The sequence below is a fragment of the Adiantum capillus-veneris genome, chromosome 18, assembly GCF_014529385.1.
Source record: "Adiantum capillus-veneris isolate H3 chromosome 18, ASM1452938v2, whole genome shotgun sequence".
NCBI lineage: Eukaryota > Viridiplantae > Streptophyta > Polypodiopsida > Polypodiales > Pteridaceae > Adiantum > Adiantum capillus-veneris.
The window spans coordinates 25,229,534-25,239,193 of record NC_140948.1 but is presented as its reverse complement, the minus strand read 5'-3'; positions in this window follow the sequence as shown (position 1 = coordinate 25,239,193).

The window sequence follows — 9,660 nt, the reverse complement described above, 5'->3', positions numbered from 1 at the left end:
CTCTAGCATACAAACCAGGCAAAGGTATAAGTACAAGATGAGTTTGAACAAGATGATAGTGAAGGAGTACGAGCGGAAGTGCGACGCGAGAGAGAGTGCGAGAAGAAGAGCACGATGATATGGTGAAATCGCTCTACTGTAATGTGTAGAGCATAGTGAGTTCTTATTGGGTTTTAACAAAAGAATATGTGTACATACCTGGCAGCCCGCCCACTTACCTGGGCGACCACATTGGGCTTTATACCCCAACAACCTCCCACTTAAAGTCCAATGTGGTACTTTAAGTGTGAGAGAAGCTACTATAAAGCTAATATACAAGAGATGTAGAGAAGTGATGTATTACCCTACACCTAACTGCTTGCGAAAATGCGCAAAGCTCTCTGAGGGAAGTCCTTTTGTAAGTAGATCAGCAGGATTTTCTGTGGTGCGAACTTTGACAAGCTGAAGTTGCTTATCCTCGAGCATTTCCTTGATGAAATGATACTTCACATCCACATGCTTTGTCTTTGAGTGATAAACTGGATTGCGAGCCAATTGTATAGCACTTTGACTATCACAATATAACACAGGCATCTCTTCTTTGATTCCCAAATCTGTTACTACTCGATTAAGACAAATTGATTCTTTGCATGCCTCTGATGCTGCAACATATTCAGCCTTTGTAGTAGACTGAGTAACACAATCTTGTAATCTAGAACGCCATGATACTGCTCCACCAGCCAATGTAAAGACATACCCTGACGTAGACCTTCGGTTGTCTAAGTCACCTGCATAATCTGAGTCTGTAAAACCCTTTACACTTAGCTCCTGACTCCCATAGCATATACGCATACTCTTTGTAGCTTTCAGGTATCTCAATATTCCTTTCACTGCCTCCCAATGTTTCTTGCCTGGGTCTGACATGTATCGACTTACTACTCCCACTGCAAATGCAATGTCTGGGCGAGTAGCAATCATTGCATACATCAAACTACCCACTGCAGACGCATATGGAATCTTATCCATTTCAGCCTGTTCTTCCTCAGACACAGGACAATCTTGTTTGCTAAGTTTCACATATGGTGGCAATGGAACACTCAATGCCTTTCCCTTCTCCATATTGAAACGTTGCAAAACCTTGTCAATATACTCTGTTTGAGATAACCAAATCAACTTCTTTGATTTGTCTCTCTCAATGCGCATACCAAGTATATGACTTGCCTCACCCATGTCTTTCATGTCAAACGATTTTGCCATCTTTGACTTCAAAGCTGAAATTTCTTCCAAGTGCTTGCCAACAATCAACATGTCATCCACAAACAAAATAAGGATCAGCCAACTACCATCCTTAGCCTTCTTTGTATATAGACAGTGATCGAACTCACTACGTTTGTAGCCTTGAGAAAGCATAAACTTGTGGAATTTATGGTACCATGCCCTTGGTGATTGTTTTAAGCCATAAAGACTCTTTAACAACTGGCATACCCAATCTTCCTTACCTTTCTCAACAAACCCTTCTGGCTGCTGCATGTAAATTTCCACATCTAAATCACCATGCAAGAACGTTGTCTTGACATCCATTTGGGGCAACACCAAATCCAATATGGCAACCAATGCAAGAAAGCATCTCAATGTAGTCATCTTGACCACCGGAGAGAAGACTTCATCAAAGTCAATGCCTTGTTCTTGCTTAAAGCCCTTGGCAACAAGCCTTGCTTTGTACTTTGGCTGACTATCATGAGCGGTGATCTTATACCTGTAAACCCATTTACAAGGTAGAGCCTTTTTGCCCTGTGGTAATTTAGCTAGCTTCCATGTCTTGTTTTTATGCAGAGCTGTCATCTCTGACTGCATGGCCAATTGCCAATTCCCGGAGTCCTTCATTTGCACTGCTTCCTTGTAACATGAAGGCTCATTGCAATCAGTCAACATGACATAGTTCATAGATGGAACAAACCTATCAGGAGGTCGCGTGACACGTCCAGATCTACGCACAATATGTGGCTCAGGGTCAGCCACAACCTGTGGTTCCACTCTATCCTGTCCTTGCTCCTCTTGAGCCCTGACATTTTGTCTTGCACGTGCAGGTCCATCTTCTTGGAAGACAACTCTTCTAATCTCCTCAACCCTCTCTGGTTTAGAATGATATTTGGATTCATTAAAGTGAACATCATTGCTGCGGACAACCTTTCTGGATTCGGGATCCCAAAGTCTGTACCCCATCTCACCAGAATTACCATAGCCTAGAAAGATGCACTTTCTACTCTTTGGCTCAAGTTTGTTCCTAAATTCCTTTGGAACGTGAGTATATGCCTCACAGCCAAAGACTCTGAGATGCTTGTATGAGGGCATTTTGCCTGACCATACCATCTCTGGCACTGAATCCTTCTGCAAAACCTTGCTAGGAGATCTATTTACAAGATGAACAACTGTTGATACAGCTTCAGCCCAAAACCCATTTGGCAGCTGTGCATTAGACAACATACTTCTGACCTTCTCTTGTATGGTCCTATTCATCCTCTCAGCAACACCATTTTGAGGAGGATTGTAAGGAGCAGTAAGTTCACATTTTATACCTTTTGACTCACAAAAGTCCTGAAAGGCCTTTGAAACATACTCTCCACCATTGTCAGTGCGTAAGCATTTAAGCTTCTTGCCACTCTGATTCTCCACAAGTGTCACAAACGTTTTGAAAACACTAAACGCTTCATCCTTGTGCTTGAGAAAGTAAACCCATACTTTCCTCGAGTAATCATCTATAAATGTCATAAAGTAAGAAGCTCCCCCTAGAGATAGGTTAGGCATAGGTCCACACAAATCACTATGAACAAGTGCCAACTGTGTATCTCTTCTACTGCTTCTATGCTTATGTGGCTTCTGTGTTTGCTTACCATACATACAATGTTCACAGAATTCAAAATCATTAAATGAAAAGCCAGGCAAATAACCAGAACGAGACAAGATTTCCATTCCCTTCTTTGACATATGTCCTAACCGGCTATACCACAAAGAAACGTTCGGCTGCTCGGTTACATTGATTACATTTTTAGAGACATTTGATACATAAATCATGTAAAGTCCTCCAGACTTTACTCCATGTGCTACTGTCATAGAACCCTTGGATATCTTCCACATGTTCTGTCCAAAAGTGGTGACGTAGCCAGCATCATCAAGTAAACCTGTGCTGATCAAGCTCTTTGTAATTGCGGGAACATGTCTCACATTCTTCAGCGTGAAAGAAGAGCCATTCTGAAACTTCAATTGAACATCTCCAACACCTAAGATCTCACATGTCTGCCCATTGCCTAGCCGAACATGATCTTTAGTGGTCACATAAGAGGTAAACCACTCCTTGTTTGGAGACACATGAAGTGATGCCCCTGAGTCTATAATCCAGTCACTCAGTGCATTTCCATCAGATGCTGTAAGAAGAGCGGAGTCCATTGTATTCTTCAAGAAGTAGATGTCTCCTGACACTAGACTGTCATCCTCTGCAACAGTGTTTGTCACATTTATTTCTTGAATCTTCACTGAGGACTTGTTCTTCTCACCATGGTCTTCAGCTTTCTCTTTGCCTTTTTTTGCTTTCCATTCTCTGCAGTCTCTTTTCATGTGACCCTTCTTGCCACAATGGTAGCATTCTATGTCACTCTTGCCTTTAGCACTGCGGGACTTGCTACGAGACTGATTCCTCTTTCCACCTTTGTACTTTTCTTTGGTCCTTCCCCTGACAACTAAGGTTGCTCCTTTGCCTTTGTCCATTGTCTTTCTATTGGTTTCTTCAGTAAGCAGACTTCCTTCTACACCTGCTATGTTCAAACCATCCGGAGGTGCAGAATTACTCAAAGCTGTGCGAAAAGTGTCCCAACTTTCCAGCAATGTGATCAACAGGAACATAGCTCTAACAGGTTCATCAAACTTGACACCTTGAGCTGACAACTGACTGTAGATTGTGTCGAATTCATTCAGATGATTGGACATAGGTGTCCCTTCTTTCATCTTCAAGTCAACAAGCTTCTTAAGCCAGTATACCTGTGAAGCTGCACTCTGCTTCTCATAAAGATCACTCAGCTTTAACCATACTTGATAAGCCGACATCTCGTCTGCTACATTGAAGTAAACGCTTTCTGCCAAAGTCAGCATAATGGTAGAAAGTGCCAATTCATCCATTTCGCTCCATTCATCTTCGTCCATATCTTCTGGTTTTATCCCCTTGAGCTTTATAGGTTTTATTTGCTTCTTTTGTACCAACACGTGCCAAATCTGCTTCTTCCACAATGGGAAATTGGTTCCATCCAGCTTCTTGATATTATAAAGAGCAGTGTCCTATGATCCAGCCATAGTTACGCTTCACAGTAGTTTACTTTCCTGGGAAAAATTCGGCAGAGTTTCCCCTGTAAACTGACCTCTGAACCAATATCAACCTGTCAAATGAACCAAGAAAGCTTCAGATTCTGCAAAAATTTTGGCAGAGTCTCCTTTGTAAAATGGCTCTGGTGTACTAAAAACAGACCAAAAAACAGCTCAAAAAACCACTGTCTCTCTAACACTGTAAGCTGTGGGTAAACCTGTCCTACACCTGTACTATCTCTGAGTGTCCTGTCACTGTCCTGTAAGCATAGACTGCGACAATGCCTCAACGGCAGTAAAGCAAAGATGCAATCCCAACTGTCTAACTCACAGTCAATACATCCTAGCTGCCTATCTAAGGGTGCTCGAGGGATCGCTCCAAGACCTGTATCACCGAAAGGATCTCAACATTTGAGAATCCCCCAGCTCAATAAAACCTCACTCGACCCTCAACAAAGGTTGCAGTAAATCTGACAGTACATAGACTTCCCACAAAGTCATACATCCACAAATTTCCCACTATATGCTGTAACCGCTGCGGCGGTTGTTTGCTGCGTGACTCACAGCCAGCAAACCCTCAACAGACATACATCATCTGTGACAATACATCCCATGTGGAAGTACTTGCAATGTCAGGATGAAATCTGGAATATCAAGCAGCAAACACAAGCTACCTGATGAACTAGTGGATGTCGCCTACAGTCTGTGTGTAGATGCGCCCGTGTAACCATATAGATTTGAGTCCGAGTTTAGAGAAGTGGCAAAAATATCATTTTGCGGGCCCAAAAGTGTACTCTCCATGCTACAATGTCAAGGTTGCCATTGTCACTTCCCCTACGCTTCAGTACGAGTTGAAGAGCATGCAAATGCTAAAGTTGTGTGGTGCAACTGCCCATGTAGTTAGATTGAGAGACTGTGTGTGGGTGGAGGACTCACTACTTAATGAGTAATACCCCCTTTTTTATGTAGAAAGAATAAGGTTAGTGGTCAGTGAAGTCAGTGGGTGGCCGGACACTAAACGTCTAGCCTAGGGCAATGCACATGATGCCTTTAAAGACGTCAAAAGATTCATTGATTTCATTAAAAAATGTGATGCAAAATACAATTGGCAGTCATTGGGGCTACATCTTGCATGCATTGCCATGGTTGCATTTACTCCATTTTCTTTGCACTTGGAAAATCTATGAAACAGTAGCAACATCATCAATATAGTCACTTGGAGCGCTCTTGGCCCCTTTCCCATTACTAGCCTCAGCCCCAACCCCCTTTGGATTGGATGTACCATCTCCTTCCTTGGCTTTCTCTACCCCTTCCCCATTATTGGCTTCAGTGCCCCCCCCCCCCCCCCCCCCCCCCCCCTTGCAATGGCTGCACCACCTCCTTCTATGGCTTCCTTTGCCCCTTCCCCATTATTAGCCTTAGTCCTAAACCCCTTCACACTGGTCGCACCACATACTTGGCTTCCTCTGTCCCTTCCCCAATTTTGGCCTTAGGTTTACCCCCCTTTGCATTGGGTGCACCACATCCTTCCTTGGCTTCCTCTACCCCTTCCCCATTAGTGGCCTCATCCCCTTCCTTCATCTTTGTGTCCTTAGCCGCTTCCCCTTTCTTTGCATCCTCTACCCCTTCTACCCTTTTGGCCTCTGCCCCTTCCCTGTCATTAACATTTTCATCCTCCATCCCTTCCCCATTTACAACCTTCACATCAAACACATTAACTATGTCCCTCGCTTCACTACCAAATATGTTAGGGGTCTCGCCAAAGGGGCGGAGAGTGTTGCAACCCTCACACACACAAGTCCTTCCCCTTATTCATGAATCACCAAACAAGTCATGCAGGACACCCTTTACCTTCCTAGCAATTTTTTTAGCATTAAACACACATCTCACATCAGGCTTTGGAGTGTTGGTCCCATCCTTTTCCTTCTCTGACACTTTACCACTTGCATCAATAGCACCCTCCTCATCCACAAGTCAGCAAGCGACAAAACACATTTTACAAATAGAGTGACAATCAACATAGAGAAAGTTCTAGCATGCAAAGCACTAACATACTTTAACGCTCCACAACCTATATTCCATTTGACACAAGAATTTTCCACCTCGGGAATTAGCATGTGAAAACCGGATTTGGCCCAAAACTTTTGATTTTATAACACATCACTAAAGCAAAGGGGGTGAACATGACTGTCCCAACAACATGGACACATTCTAGAAGCTTGGCACATGCAATGTAGGACCCAAACACATGGATCATCTTATCCGAATCCACAATGTAGGGCCTCTAGAAGAACACAAACCTCTCAACTTCTCAATCACTTGCTCCATAAAATTGGTATGGCCTTGAGCTTCCTTCCATGTTTCCTCCAACAAAAGCACTACCAAAAGCAAAGTACTAACAAAAGAGTACCAAAAAACATAGTGCCAAGAACATCAGCAACATCAAAAACAAAGTATCGAAAGAAGGGTTTTAAAAGGAGAGCACCAAGAGTATAGGTCCAAAAGCAGATTAACAACAGCATCAATAGTACCAAATACAACCAAATCACCAAGATCTACCAAATACAACCAAATCACCAAGATCTACCAAGAACAATCAAACAACCAAAACACCTATCACTAGAATCTACCAACTACCAAAATCCACTAACTACCCGAAACTACCAAGCACCAAAACCCCTAAGCCACCGAAGACTACCTACAACCAAGAACCACCAAATAGCCCAAATGTACCAAAAGGTGTCACTTACTACCAAAAGCAGATTAAGCACCACCAAAAACTACCAAACCGAATCAAAATGAAAATTTTCCAAAGACTACCAATCACCAAGATTTAACTACCAATAGAATCAATGAACCACCAAAAGTACCAACCCCCGAATATGTCCAACCCCAAGAAACTCTTAGACTACAAGCCACATGACCTACCAACCACCAATTTCACCAATCCATCAAAATCTCCTACTCACCAAGAAATCCTAGCCACAAAAAAGCATTGACATGAAACCACCAAAACGTAAGTGTAACCAATGTTAGATATGTTCCAAAAGGTAACAGAATAGTACATCAAACAAACCATTAAAACTACAAAAAGTAGCCTAGCTAGCAAAGAATAGAACTACCAAAATCAAAAAGTACCAGAACCACCAAAGCCACCAAAAGCTCAAGCACTATACAAAAACCTACCAAAAATAGTAAATTGACAAAGCACAAAACTAACAACCACCAAAAATAAAAAATACCAAAACCTCTAAAACCAAAAAAATCAAAAAACTTTACCAAAATATGCTAAAACAATAAATCCCACAACCTACTAAAACTTCCAAAAATATCAAAACCAACAAAACAACAAAATCAAAAAGTATTAAAACCACCAAGACCTCAAACATTGTCCAAAAGCTGCCAAAATAGTAAACTTATAAACCACAAAGCTAGCAAAAAAGCACCAGCACCAAGAAAAAATAATACCGAAAAAAACTACATCAAAATATGTTAAAACAGTAAAAGCAAAAAAATACTAAAACTACCAAAAACAACAGAACCAATAAAACATCAAAATCAAAACTACCAAAACCACCAAGAGCTTGCAAGGAGTTTTCTGCTTCAATTGGGATAGTTGTTGCTCAAACACTTCAATGTGATTGTTCACTTGCTTTTGCTACAACATTCGAACCCTTGTATCTTAGTAGCTTATCATTCTTGAGCTTGAGAGAAGCCTGCAGCTCTTTCATCCTATCTAAAATACTTCAACTCTTCACAGGCACTCTCTCAACAATACTCTCTAAATCTACAACACAATTTGTTATTTGAACTCTATGTAGATGTTGCTACCACTATGCATCTAGCGAGGAATCTTACGAGATGATGGCATGCTTCCTTTTGGATGCACCATCGGCCCACTGTCAGGTTTCAACCTTGTGCTCCATCCCTCCTGGCCGGCTTCCACACATATTCAATACGCTCTCTCCGAACCTCGGCCACACCACCTTATGATGCGGTCTTTTGGTCGCTACATGGCATTTCTTGAAGGCATAGTGGTGCGTAAACTTTGCGGTGATTTCCCCACAAGATAGCGGGTTTGGTACACCTTGTGAAAAAGCAGCTCGCAATCTTCAACCAATTGTGGCTACACATGGTTCAAGTATATCTTGGATCCCTTCTTGTGCAACTATTTAAACACTATACCCCTTCCATACTAAGGTCGTACTCCTCATGGAGATTCTCATATGTATTAAAAAAAAATATTAAATTGAGGGTATTCCTCCATTTGTCCTTTTTTGTAATGTGAAATAGGAAAAAGAAGTTAGACAACTTACTTTATGTTTTTTTATGATAGAAAAACATATGGACGATCTCAAACTTAATGTGGACACTACACATCTGCTTAGTGTCAAAGTTCATTATTGGATAGTATCAAATTTGGTGCTTTACAATACTAAATTTGGTGTTGCACAACATTTTAGGCTTTAACAGCTACTATGTATTCATGTTCTAATAGAAAATGGGGCATGAACCCATGCGTGAGAGTTGTTGATACATTGAAAGTTCGCAAAGCTCTCATGATAGAGCACTTGCATGCAATGCAAAATAAAGATACGTGACATACTTTGCATGTACAAAATGCAAATGAAAGAAAACATTCCATCGATACACAAAGGAAAAGGCACAAACAATTTATGATTCAATGACGCCCACAAACATTGGCCTTGTTTTGTGGTAGACCTATGTTCATCCTCAACAAAAGGCCTTTCTGAATGATTGACAACCTTGGGGCTCTTGTTTCCTCTCATCTTGGGGATCTTCTTTCCTCCTCTGGATTACCCTCTCTTTATTGATGTTGCGAGGATATTTTTTCTCCATGCAGGGGGGTTTTGAAGTTGTGCCCTTCATCTTGCTCGTCATTTCAGAGCTAGTCTTGGCGGAAACTGTTTTCATGGGAGTCCTCATATCAATAGTCCTCACATAGAAAGTGGCACAAGAAGAAGAGAGAGCAATAGCACAGTAAAATGCAACTATGGAGCAAGAAAATGGTAATACCTCTTCTCACATGCGCAAACCTGCAGCCCTGCCCACAACTATGTGGAGTCTACTATATTTCAAAATCTCTCCATTCCCAATCATGAAGCCACCCCACCTATGTCTTCTTTCACACAAGTGGGAGTGACCTATTTCAAAATGAAGTCATCAAGAGCTTTATTTCTATTAAAATGTTTATTCAAATAACCCATTGAAATAGTGTTGAAGCGCCAAATAAGTAGATAAATATACTTTTTTGTACCACCAAAGCATGCTTTTAGCCAAGAAAAGTAGCACGTGGGAAAGATTGTTGAA